This window comes from Ricinus communis, chromosome 5, assembly GCF_019578655.1.
Source record: "Ricinus communis isolate WT05 ecotype wild-type chromosome 5, ASM1957865v1, whole genome shotgun sequence".
Classification (NCBI taxonomy): Eukaryota; Viridiplantae; Streptophyta; class Magnoliopsida; order Malpighiales; family Euphorbiaceae; genus Ricinus; species Ricinus communis.
Genome location: NC_063260.1, coordinates 17,670,288 through 17,682,986, shown reverse-complemented (window position 1 = coordinate 17,682,986; position 12,699 = coordinate 17,670,288). Strand labels below are relative to the sequence as shown.

At 37.0% G+C, this 12,699-nt stretch overlaps 1 non-coding gene across 1 annotated transcript; it reads right to left on the bottom strand.

Annotated features, from left to right (window-relative positions):
* Positions 1 to 7,869: 7,869 nt before the first annotated feature.
* On the bottom strand, positions 7,870 to 7,976 carry LOC112535226. Its single transcript, XR_003079401.1, has one exon. It is a non-coding gene; the product is annotated as a small nucleolar RNA R71 (small nucleolar RNA).
* Positions 7,977 to 12,699: the final 4,723 nt, after the last annotated feature.

Below are 12,699 nucleotides of genomic sequence, written 5' to 3'. Positions count from 1 at the left end.
ACATGCAAATGCAACCAACGGTTTAGCAAGTGCCAAACTATTCTTAGGCTATGCAAGAACACACATCTTATGAAGAGGAGGGAGAAGCTAGAGTGGAGATTTCTCCTCAAGAGGTTGATCAAGCAAGTAGGACGCTTCTCGAGCTTTTTCTAAGAAAAAGATTCTCAAATATATGGAGAACTAAAATAAAGAAATTAGAGAATAATTAGTGACTTTTTCATCACCTTTACTTAGACATTAACCAGATTTAGGAAAAGCAAGATCTTTAAGCTTGTCTTAAAGTATTGGAATGTTAAGGATAATATTTTCTATGTATTTATATTGATATGTAACTCTTATACTTTTAGTTGTTTTAGTCATGTATAATTTCTAGTATTTCCCATATATATATTATAATACCTTATTTACTATTATTCTTTATATGGTATGAGAACCCTCCATCCATCTATAATTTCTTTTTGCCTCTTCTTCACCATGGCCACCCAACAACTCAAAGAAAAATATTGAAACCTTGGCCTTTCTTTCTCTATTGTTGTCTTCTTTTCTTTTATTTAATTTCATATTCCTTTTCATCTTTCATTTCTATATTCATCATTTTGGCATGTATGACTTGATCAAATATATTGTATGCCTTCAAATTCAGTTCAATGAAGAGCTTGTTACTTTTTTTATATTAATATTATTATTTATTTTATCCTAGTTTTATTATTTTTTACAATTTGATGGACCCTTTTTTTTATCTTGACAATTAAATCAAAAGTTTATAATATCCTTGCTAAGTATTTTTCATATAGAAATTCAAGTCTCCATTACTTAGAAACCTCTATACTTAGACAAATTTTAAGTAAACAAGGCAATTCCCTAAGTTGCGACCAAGAAGCACAAGTTGTGACTACAACTTAATCTTCACGATCACAACTTATGTAAAAAAGTAGAAAGTCATAATGGAGATCACGGCCTTGATCAAGAGGTAATGTGCGAACTGGTTGAAGGAGCTTAAAATCTCAATAAGCATCACAACCTTCATCGCAATAGCAATCTTGCATGTGAAAGATGATTTATAACTGTGAAAATCATGATAGTCAAGAAATCACCAATTGTCACATTAAAGACTAATGTTAAAGAGAGCCACGTGTTCACTAGTCATTACATTCATATAGAATTCACAACCATTATTCAAGGACTCAAGTTTAATTTGATTGTAGTAACCATGATTGGCTAACATCGCCCATTTATTAGATGATATAAAGCTAATAAGGAAGATTTGGTCTATTACAAATTTGTAATGACTCTTTAGAGATTTAATTTTATAAATACCCTTTCCAAAGGCTATTTATAATGGATGAACAACCACATTAGAGGTCAACTTCTTGCACTTTGATTTCTCACCTTTTGTAATCAATTTTTCTATACTTTTAGTACTCTTTGGTTGTTTAAGAGCATTGAAAGCTATTTACAGTTAGTGTAAGCTTAAAACACACTATGCAAAAGGTTTAAAAGTTAGCCTAGTGAGTAAATAACGCTTGTAAGATTGTGTTAGCATAAATACAAGTTGTACAAGTTGGTGTAAGTCTAAATACTAAGTTTGGGAATAAGATTAAGAAAACTCCTTATGATTAGTGATATTGAATGAGTGAATTCCTAATTGGAGATTGTGAATGGATGTAGGATTAGTTAACACACAAGCCACTATAAACTCTTATTTCATTCTTCTTACTTTAATTAGCCAAATTTTTATCATACACTAATTCAACCATTCCCCCTCTCCCCCTATTGGAAATTGATATTAAACATAAGGAAAGGAGTAAAAGAAGCAAAATAAAAAAATTTCAATTTTTGTTAAGGATCTCATTAATGTAAAATAGTCATGGTCATATCAATACAAAATAAGCAAAAAGCCAAGAAGGCTTACAAAGGGAGTTCGGCCTCTATAGAGAACTTCTTGTTCTTAGTTGATTAGTGATTCATGAAGGTTAATGGATGCACTTTAAAGTTACTCAACTGATCGGCCTCTTTTAGTGATCCACATGAGCTTTCAATCAAAAATCTCGTTAAACAACGTTTAGAAAGAAAAAGTAAAAATGATGAATTATTGAATGCTAATTCCAAGCAAGGAGATGAGTTAATAATTGATTGATTCACATAGGATTTTTTTTCATAAGAGCATCATCCTTGATGCCCCATACATCTCCATAAATATATATATATATATATATATATATATATTACTTTTTAATCAAAGTCTTTAATAAATTAGAAATTCTATGAATTTTAATCTACTTTATATTGGGCTTTCTTTTTCTAATTTGAATTTGATTAATATAAGAACTACTCTATGGATAGTTAAATCAATCTTAGTCGATTATACAAGACCCATTAGCTCTTAATTAATTAACCTTTTAATTAGACCCAATATATATAAGCTTAAATCCAATGCTTTAAGTCTTATTTTAATCCTTACTTAAAGTCTATTTGTGTGTAACTTAAAAGGTACATAATATGTTGGCAATAAATATGAATTATGAATTAAATTCTTTTAATTTACTGTTAATTTTTTAATTAACTTTATCAACCTTTATATTGAACAATCTTACAATGGAAAGCAATCATTTCAAAGTCCTTTTATCCCAATTGATTCATAGAGTATGGATGCAAGTGTCAAATATATAATTGAACCAACCATATTTGTTTTTGATGATTGCATATATAATCTTCATTATAAAACTTTGTCCAAGAATTTTTATGTTAAACTATATCAAGAATCATCAGGATAACTCCCATGATAACCTTAGATAATGAATTCTTTATTGATAACTTATTAATTTCATATCACCCTTACTATATCTGATATGCATTGTGTTACACATGTTTATATGCCTAATTACTTGCATTTTTGTGCATATTTATCTTGTTTTATGCCAGAATCACTTGTGTTTTAGTTCCTTTCATGTTTCAGGTGATCATTGATGAACATTATCAGTGTTTCAGGGCGATATGTGTGAATACGGACTCGAATTCATCAAAATTGGACAAAGGCTCGTATTTCAAGGTTAAGCACGGCCTGGACTCTGCCATGCTTAACCATTGGCCTTTGATCTTCAAATATGGCTTTTTAGCACGCTTTTCGAGGCCACCACAGTCTCTAGCATGGCCCGTGGTTAGGGAGCAAAGAATTGATTTTTGGACTCGGAGGTTGAGCACGGCCTGGACTCGGCCCGTGCTGATCAGCACGGGCTTGACCACGACCGTGTTGAGATAATTATATAGGCTATTTCGCTTTTTTTTAGGGGTTCTGCATTTCTGACCTTAGATCTCATATAGACATGCGGGCCATCTCTTTCCAGACTTCGACGCTCGACTTTGGGAGACCATTTCACACATTTAAGGACGGATTTCAGTGGTTCAAGCATCACATTGAAGATCAAGAGTGGAATTTGAGACATTCAAGAGGCAATTCGAGGCTCATTATTCAGATTTGGAGATTAAAGACTGTTCACCTGATTTGCAGAAGAAGGGTGTACATGTTTCCAATTTTCTCTTATGCATTTGTTCTTTATTTTGTTTTATTCATTAGCATAAGTAGATAGAGCTGTTGAATCCATTGGGGTTCCTTTGTTTGTTAGATTGCACTTCATGTTTATGAGATTTTGATTATCAATTCTTGCATTCTTCTTGCTTTCAGTATTAATAAGATATTGCATTATTCATGAGACATTGTGAATTATGTTCTTTAGATTGCTTTTTGTAATTGAAAAATTTATTTAGTAATTGGAATTTCGAATAGCAAGAACTGGTTAATAGTCACTTAGAGACAATGGTAATTAACTAGTCGGATTAAGAATTAACAACTCTTAATAGCAGTGGATTAATCTTAAGGCTAACCTAAAATCAATTGTTAGGAAAGATTTCGTCGTTTAGGTTATTAGGTTTAGAAATTCGGTGTTCTCGAGAGGGAACTCAACTTCAATTTAGAATTCGGTCACGGGTAATCATAATTGTAACACCCGGAATTTTTTATATATTTAATAATGAGTTTTTATTTAAGTTAATTTTAGCTTCATTATTATTGGGTTTAATTTGAAATGATTTAATGAAAAAAATTTAATATTAATCAAATAAATGAGTTATTTTCTATACCCAATTACTTTGAAATTTTAAGAAATTATTCAAGTAAATTATTTGAGAAATGATTATATTTTGGTTATTCAAATTTTCCCAAATGCATATTTATATAAGTAAAATTATATATTGGAAAATTTTGGAAGAAATTATAAAGGATGTTTTTATAAAAGAATTTTGAAAAAATTGGTATTATAATTGATTAGTAGTATTAAATTTTAAGTTGGAAATTGATTATTTAATTTAATTGTGTGTTAGGACTAAATTGGAAATTTATTTTGGAATAAGGATTGAAAGTATAATGTTATTTTTATGGGGTTTTAATGGAAATTTGTGAGCTTGGTATTTTTGTAAATAAATATGTCGGTCAGGGGTATTTTTGTAATTGTGTATTTTCAATAATTCGAATTTGGCCCAAATTAAATAGTTAGGGGCTTAATTGTAAGTAATTAAGAAAGTTGAGGGACCAAATTGCAATAAGGAAAAGTTCAGGGGTCAAATGTCGATATTGAAGGGAAAGAAATCGGGGAAGAAGAGAGGAAGAGAGAGAAAAAAAAACGGGTGTCGCTGAGAAGAAGGAGGAGGGTGCGTCGTCAGGCGGCCGGGGCGTGCGATCTGGCCGGCGTCGGCCAGCAGCAGCAGGCGGAGTCGCGTGACGTGTGGCGGCCGGCTCGTTCCCGTTCGGTGGCCTTCCGGCCGATCTCGGTGGCGATCAAGTCCCTTGGAGAGCTTCCTTTTAGCGGCGGCCGATTTTGGTGGCCGGAGGAGAGTTCCGTGGAGGCAGCCCGCTTTTGGGCTTTTCCGAGATCCGGTGGAGGATGGACGATCGGAGGACGTATCCCGACTCTCCCTCTGCTCAAGCTTCGCGATGGCACTGGTTTCGTGGGCGATCGGGGCTTCGTTTGCGAATCGACGGTCGAGATCGTCCGCAAATCTCTCCGAACGATCGAGTGTCGGATCGGAAAATCGGGCGAGGGATCGCCATCGCCGTCATTGTGAGTCCGATGGTGTATTCGGATCGTCGATCGGACTCCGAGGCTAGTCGACCGAGCGACCGAGCGCCCTGTAATTATCTTTGGCCCGTTAATTTTGGAATTCTTGGTTTAATTGTGTCTAATGGTTTATATTGAGTATTTGATGATTTTTGTGAGTAAAAAATAATTGTCTGTCAGTTTGCCTGCCTCGTATTTTGTGCTATGTGGCGGAGTCGGGAAATAGTGAAGTTTGGGGACCCGACTCCTGTTGTTTAAATTGTTGGACATTTGGAGTGTTTTTCTGGCAGGCCCTGGACCCGTTTTTACGGGGGGTAATGTTCGTGTTGTAGGGGAGGTTCTGCCGGATTTTCGGTAGAGTTCTCCCGAGTCGAGATTCTTAGACAGTCAGTCCTAGGATTAAAGATCGATTGTTTCAGCATTTTGATAAATTGTTTTCCGTGATTAGATCTGTCTGTTTGGCTCGCTCCAACCGAGGCACCGGAGCAGAGCTAGGAGGTCGCCCAATCCTGTGAGTTAAAGTCATTTAATCTTTGCGCTGTTGCTAGTCTGATTTTAATATGCTATTTAGAATTTGTGCTTAATATGATTATTAGTATCGCAAAATAAATGATTTCACTTGATTATTAATATTTGAAATAATATAAATATTATTATTAGTATGTTATAATAAGATAAACGTTATTATTTTTCCCCTCACAAATTGCACGTTGTTTTACCTTAAATCTTTAATCTTTATTTCGATATGTGTTGGTTGAGTTCATCAGATAATGATATTTATTATATGTGATGATTGCGAATTGGGAAATGTGGCTTGTAGAACATGCCACTTTGATGGGTTACATCAGACGCGCGCACTTGTAATGATCATGGACATAAGGTTATTATGGATTTGTTTGCCCCGATCGAGCATTGCTCTGGCCGAGTTCGATTGATTGCCGGAGTTAAGGTCCCCGATCGAGCGATGCTCTCCGGGGCGAGCTTATTTGGAATTCAAGTGCTCAGTCGGAGGTAAGGACCCCCGATCGAGCTTGCTCTCCGGGCTTGCACTGTTGGATTAAGAGAGCCGAAAGGCTATTAGAATTTGGGGTTAGGGTTCTACCGAGCCACTAGTCCCGTAAAAGTAAAAATATATTTTTATTTATTCATTTATTTATTTATTATGGTATGATTATAATATGGATTGTATTTACGTGCATGGTCGATATATTGATTCGAATGATTAATATTTTATGTGAAGGAAATAGTAGGGTATGATTATAGTATGGTTTGATATACTGATTTGAATAATCTATGTTTTCTGAGAAGAAGCAATAATCCCTAGATTATTTGATTTTAACTCACTCTCGAGACTGACAGTCTCCATTTATTTTTTTTTCAGATTCGTGACCGTTAGTTCTCCCGCGACTCTTATTCAGTAACCCGACTCCTTCATCATCGGGTGATGTATTTGATTTGGTATGTAAATTGGTAAATCTTAGATTCTCCGCAGTAGTAATAGTAAATGTATCAGTTGTAAATTTTCTGAGCTTCAGGTCTCGCCTAGTTTTTCTGGCAGACCGAAGTATTTATGTAGAATGTAGCTATTAAGATAATTTATGGTTTTAATAATATTAATTTGACATGAGATTTGTTTAAATCAGTGAGTGTCAGGCTTACTACGGGTTTCGGTGGCCTTAAGCCTACCCATTCCCTAGTGCCGGTCACGGGCCCACGGGTGGGGTCTTGACAATAATTGGTAATCAATCTAATTTCTACCTTTATTAAAATCCAACTAGGTTAGGTCCCTATTGGGTTTGCTTTCTTTTCTTGATTGTTTCATTAAACCTTTGCAGATTGCTTGGCGTTTAACTAATTATTTAGCTTGCACCTAATCATAGATTAGTAATTTCTTCACTATTAGTTAAGGTTAAATAACATAAGGCTAACATAAGACGCTGGAGTAGTTCTAGACTTACCCTTTTCCCGAGAATACGACATTGATACTCACCATTAGTGCTAGTCTGTTTCGATAGGTTCACTACCTTAGATCGTAGCTGCATAAAAAGCTCAAGTTTTTAGCGCTGTTGCCGAGGAACTCTTTGTGTGAACTAGAGTGAATTTGTGGTTATGTTACTCTAGCCATTTTTGTTTTTTGTCTTTTGATTCTTTTGATTCTTTATTCTTTTATTCATTTCTGTGTTCTTTGGTTGCTGCCTCTTAATTTCAGGTAGTTTATGACCAGGAGCTCTAATCCTACTCCTGTAGACCCTCTTGCTGAACTAGAGCGATCCCTCCATCTTTTGAGGAAGCATATGCAAGAAGAAGAGGAGGCGCAGATAGAGATTGAAGCCCCTGTGAATATACCAGCAGAGATGGGAGACAACAACAACAATCAGGCTGCAGATGAGAACAGGACAATGTACGAGTTTGTTAGACCTTCTCTTGTAGGGACACAGACGAGTATAGTGCGACCACTTGTGGCAGCCAATAACTTCGAGATAAAGCCGAACGTGATATAAATGGTTTAGAATAGTGTACAATTTGGGGTACTGCCGAGCGAGGACCCAAACACACACGTAGCCATTTTTTGGAAATCTATGATACCTTCAAGATAAATGGAACGACTGATGATGCCATTCGATTGAGGCTGTTTTCATTTTCTTTGAGGGACCAAGCAAAGAGATGGTTACAGTTATTCCCAGCCAACACTATTACAACATGGAGTTCTTTGGCTGAGAAGTTCTTATATAAGTACTTTCCTCCTATTAAAATTGCTAAATTGAGAAATGACATATCTTCTTTTGTGTAATTCGATGACGAGAGCATGTATGATGCCTGAGAGAGGTACAAGGACTTGCTACGATATTGCCCACACCATGGATTACCAATATGGATGCATGTTCAGACTTTCTATAGTTGTTTGAACCTTGCTACTAGGCATATGGTAGATGTTGCAGCAAGTGGGGCCATGAATAGTAAGACGCTAGAGCAAACGCAAAATCTGATAGAGGAGATGACCATAAACAACTACCGATGGCAATCTTATAGGAGTTGGCCAATTAAGTAGAGAGTGGTTAACCAATTAGATTCTACAATAGCCTTGGCAGCTCAAGTTGAGCTCTTAGGCAAGAAAATAAAACAGCTCCAAATGTCGGTTCATACAGCACAGATTAGCTGCGAGTTCTGTGGTGGCCTGCACTACAGTGCAAACTATAATGTGGGAGGTATGTTTATTTTACCTTCCACTTCTTCTCCTTCTTCATCCTCTATTGTTTCTGCTGACCTTGAACATGTAGACTATATGGGTAATGCACCTAGATAACAGAACAATCCCTACAGCAACACATACAATCCAGATTGGTGCAATCATCCCAACTTCAATTAGAGGAATAATAATGCCTAGGGACCACCAGGTTTTCAGAGATTGTATGAGCAATAGCCCCAGTAGCAGGCTGGTCCATCCCAACTACCTCCATCTCAGGAGAAGAAGATCAATCTCGAGGAGTTGGTGATGAAATTTGTATCCTCTACTGACAATAGATTCCAACAAACGGACAGTGCACTTAGAAATCAATAGGCCTCCATTCATAATTTAGAGAACCAGATAGGCCAGATTTCTAAGATGTTGGCTGAGAGATAGCTAAGGATACTCCCCAGCACTACAGACTCTAACCCGAGGGAGCACTACCAGGCTATCACCTTGCAATCAGGTAAGTAGTTATCTAGTTCTTTACCTGTAGCTGATGATGATAATGTTGTTGTGCAGGATGAGCCTGCCAGAAAGGAGCGAGAGCTTGAGGAGATAGAGCCTGTGAGAGCTGAGGATAAAAAGAAGAGTCTTATGAGAGAGTGCCAGCCACCTATCCCATATCCTGCTCGACTGAAGCAGGAAAAGATTGACCAGCAATTTGGTAAGTTTCTAGACCTTTTTAAACAACTTCGCATTAACCTTCCTTTTGTTGAGGCTATTTCACAGATGTTGAAGTACGTAAAATTCTTGAAGGAAATATTGAGCAATAAGAGGAAGTTGAAGGACTTGTGATATGAATCAAGGATGCCATGAGATTCCATTACGAAGGCATGCACCAAAAGGTCTAAAATGGAAATGCAACTCATGCATGAAAACAAGGGTCCAAAGCATTCAGTCCATTCGAAGAATAAAAGTCATTTGACTATGATTAGGCTTTAAGACTTAATTCATATTTATAAGGGTTCTTATCTTTTTGGATTTTGACTTAAATAATTATTTTAGTTTATCTTTATTTAATTAAAGATTATTTTATTAAGTGTGAGTTATATGTATTGTGTGTGGAGTTACAAATGAGTGCACATGTTTAGTTGTCATTTGAGAGTTACAAAATGAGCGCCATCAATGTAAAAACAACCATTTTTAACGAGTTTTAAGGGGAATTAAAGGGGAAAACGTGGGAAAGCTCAAAAGACATCCATTTAGGTTCTTTTGTTTTCTTTTGGCTATAAATATCAAAGCCAAATTCATTTGTAAGATAGAATTGATGAATGATAATCTTTGTTTGCTCTTTGTGAGTGTTTTTGCTTAAGTTCTTGCATGAACTTTGAACTTATCAAATTTTTTTTAGTTTATGGCATTCTCTAACCAAAATCTTGTGTTTGATTCTTAACTTATCAAATCATACTTGGTTTGTGGCGTCTGGAGTTGAATTTAAGTGCTAGTTTCATTGTTGGAACTAGTTTTCCCTAACTTCACTTGAGGAGATCCTTGGGTTTTGGAATTATCTTGCTTGGAGGGTTCTTTTTGCATTCCATATGTATCATAACTCATTAGTTATTAGGGTTTATAGTTGCTAAGATGATGATTTCCTATCAACTTAGGATTGGTGACCCTGAACGAGAAGTGCTCCGCCATTCTACAAAACAAGCTGCCTATTAAGAGGCGTGATCCAGGGAGTTTTACTGTACCCTGTATTATTGGTGAATTACCTATTAGTAGTGCTTTAGCTGACTAAGAAAGCTAGTATTAACTTGATGCCCTCTAGCTTATTTGATAGACTTGGTTTGAGTGAGCCTAAACCCACTAGGATGAGCATTCAGTTAGTAGATAGAACTATTAAAATTCCTAGGGATATAGTTGAAGATGTGCTTGTTAAGGTAGACAAGTTTATATTTCCTATTGATTTCGTTGTCATAGATATGGAGGGTGAGAGTACTGTGCCATTGATCTTAGGTAGACCTTTCCTTGCTACATCTAGGGCTGTTATAGATGTTTGTGATGGGAAGCTCCAACTTAGGGTAGATGATGAAACTATCACCTTTGACTTAGCGACTTCCATGAGACATTCTTTAGACCATGATGATACTGTACTTTTTGTGGATGTCTTGGATGATGTTGTTGAGTCTCATATATAGGAGATTTTGTTTGATGATCCTTTATAGGTTGCATTGCAGGGAGATGAAAAGGAGTTACCCAACGAGAAAGTGTTGGAGCAACTTGCTTGTTTGCTGGCTAGTGAGCCAGCCGTTCTACTGTCCCGTTTATTTCTCTTGACAGGTCAAAGGTGCAGAAGGTGAAACCTTCTATTGAGAATCCCCCAGTCCTAGAGTTGAAGGAATTACCCAAGCACCTGAGTTATGCCTACTTGGATAAGGCAAAGAGGCTACCAGTTATTGTTGCAACAGACTTGACTCCTGAGGAGAAGGAGATGACCTTATCCTCTCTCAGGAAGTATCCTACGGTCTTTGTATATAAGATTGCTGACATTCCTGGAATCAGCCCTAGTTTTTATTCGCACAAAATCCTGATGGAGGATAGTTTCAGGCCAGTGGTGCAGCCACAGAGACGACTTAACCCGAACATGAAGGAGGTGGTAGAAAAGGAGGTAATTAAACTTCTTAATTTAGGTTTGATTTATCCCATATCTGATAGCTCTTGGGTGAGTCATGTGCAGGTTGTGCCAAAGAAAGGAGGGATGACTGTGATAAAAAATGAGAAGGACGAGTTAATACCAACTACGACGGTAACCGGTTTTCGGGTTTGCATCGATTATAGGAGGCTTAATGATGCAACCCGGAAGGACCACTTTCCCCTTCCATTCATTGATCAGATGCTTGAGTGTCTAATGGGCCATATGTATTACTATTTTCTTGATGGCTTTTCAGGTTATTTCCACATACCAATTGCACTTGAGGACCAGGAGAAGACAACTTTTACTTGCCCCTATAGGACGTTCGCAAACAGAAGGATGCCGTTTGGTTTATGCAATGCACCTGCTACTTTTTGGAGGTGTATGATGGCGATCTTCCACGATATGATTGAGGAGTCTATGGAGGTTTCCATGGATGATTTCTCAGTGTTTGGTAACTTTTTCTCACATTGTTTATCTAATTTAGAGCGTATGCTTGCATGTTGTGTTGAGGCAAACTTGGTTCTTAATTGGAAAAAATGCCATTTTATGGTGAGATAGAGTATTATAAAGGGGCATAAGATTTCGCATGAGGGGATGGAGGTAGATAGAGCTAAGGTAGAGACCGTATCAAAGTTTCCACACCCTAGTTCTGTTAATGCTGTTAAGAGCTTTCTTGGGCATGCTGGCTTTTATAGGAGATTCATTAGAAATTTTTCTAAGATAGCTAGGCCTCTTACTCAATTGATTGTTAAGGATGTGCCTTTTGTGTTTGATGTTCATTGCCTACAAGCTTTTGAGTTATTGAAAAAGCTACTAACCACAGCTTCTATCATTGTTTCACCTGATCGGGGCTGCCCTTTGAACTTATGTGCGATGCTAGTGATTTTACAGTTGGAGATGTTCTTGGACTGCAGTTTAAGAAGAAGTTCCAACCTATCTATTACGCTAGCAAGATGTTGACGGATGCCCAAGAGCATTATACCACCACTGAGAAGGAGTTGTTAGTTGTGGTTTATGCCTTCGACAAGTTCCGCTCATACCTCGTGCTATCAAAGACCATTATCTATACGAACCATTCGGCATTGAGGTACTTGTTCGAAAAGCATGATGCTAAACCGAGACTGATTAGATGGATTCTACTCTTGCAGGAGTTTGATATAGAGATTAAGGATAAAAAGGGCGCTAAAAACTTGGCAGCAGATCACTTATCGAGGTTGGAGAACCCGAGTTTAGCGGCACTTGATGAGAGAGCCATTGATGATAGTTTCCCTTATGAGCATTTCTGTTCATTGCACGTATACACTGATTCTCCTTGGTTTTCTGATTATGTGAATTATTTAGTTGCAAAGGTCCTACCAAAGGGTATGACATATCAGCAAAAGAAAAAATTCTTTGCTGACTTGAAATACAACATTTGGGAAGAACCTTTTCTATTTCGTGTTTGTGCAGATCAAGTGATTAGGCGATGTGTATATAGGGAGGAAACTCTTAAAGTCCTTAAGCATTGCCATGAGGGACCAACTGGAGGCCATTAAGTGGCCAATCATACTGCTAGAAAGGTGCTTGATGCGAGATTCTACTGGCCTACGATCTTTCAGGATGCGAGAGCCTTTATCCAGGTTTGTGATGCATGTCAGCGGTTAGGTAACATCTCTTCCCGTGATGAGATGCCATAGACTAGTATACAAGTTGTTGAGATTTTTGATGTTTAGGGCATCAACTTC